This window comes from Linepithema humile, chromosome 5 (assembly GCF_040581485.1).
Source record: "Linepithema humile isolate Giens D197 chromosome 5, Lhum_UNIL_v1.0, whole genome shotgun sequence".
NCBI classification, from domain to species: domain Eukaryota; kingdom Metazoa; phylum Arthropoda; class Insecta; order Hymenoptera; family Formicidae; genus Linepithema; species Linepithema humile.
In genome coordinates, this window is record NC_090132.1 from 7,773,262 (window position 1) to 7,774,585 (window position 1,324).

Below are 1,324 nucleotides of genomic sequence, written 5' to 3' on the forward strand. Positions count from 1 at the left end.
GCAGCATCCCCTCCCTACGCCCTTCTGCCGCCGCGACGCACGACGACGTCAGACTGTCGTCGTCCCGCAGCGACTTCTGCGTCATTATTATTATAGCCGCAAGGTGAGTAGAAATGTCATTTTCCAATTACATTAGAATGATCTCTATGGGCCGATAAACTGCCCCCGAAGACAGCGTGTCAACACAAATTTTACGATACGCGGAAAGAAAGACTTAATAAAATTCTCCAAATTGTTTCGTTATTTCGACTTTGTTAAACTATATAAAACTTTTAGTGGCACTCACGCTGTTTATTGCGTTATTAATTTTGCTGTAAGTATCAAAACGCTTGCGTTGAATATATTAAATTTTTAATTGATATTTAATTGATATTGAGACAAGAAAAGAAAATAACTTTTTGAATTTATAAAATATTTTATTATTTAGTTGTTATCAAATAGTAATGCGTAGAATTTGACACAATAGTATCCGTTCTTTATATAAAAAATCGAACGTTAAATATAAAAATAGCCATTGACATTGCAAAATTAGCAAAACGATTGGAACATCCATTTTTGCATGAAATTGATTTGCGCTTTTGCTTTTTGATAATTATGCTATTATCCCTTTATAAATATTTAATTAAGATTTCCAATTATTATATAATTGTCTAGCGTTCTCTTACCGCGTTATAATGCGGTAACTATTTTAATATTATGCGTTTACTCGTATGAGGATTATGAAAATAAGAGAATAATCTAATGAGAATTATATTCATAATTTTAACAATAGAATTTCAATAATCTTATCGTGGTAAGACAGTCTACTTAAACGATAGCACTGCAGAAAGGAAGTCGCACATGAATAATCAACATTTGCATTTTGATTCTCTTGTTTTACAATTTTCCAATGACGTGCGTATTCAGCGTTGTTTTGTTTTTCTCTACGATTATCTCTGTGTTCTTTACTTTTCTAACGCTACTCATATGTGGCAGACGCTTTATTTTATAGAGTTTTAACGTAAAGCGTAGATAACAGGCTAATTAAATATGACAGTTAAGAAGTTTTGACAAAAATAAAATCTATTTCAATTATTTGCCGCAAATAACTTGTTTTAAAATAAGATAATTCGTCATTAAACGGTACTCTCCTCAGTTGCATATTTTTATATTCGTAAATTCGAGAAATATTGCACGATAATCATCTTGTACAACGATTTGTTTCGGATTTTACCATGTACGCGATACCTTCTCGTAGTACAACGAACGGGATTTCTCGTACACTTTGGCACGACTACAGCGCGTATAAACACGGATAAAGACGAGAAACGGCGGCACGGCGGAG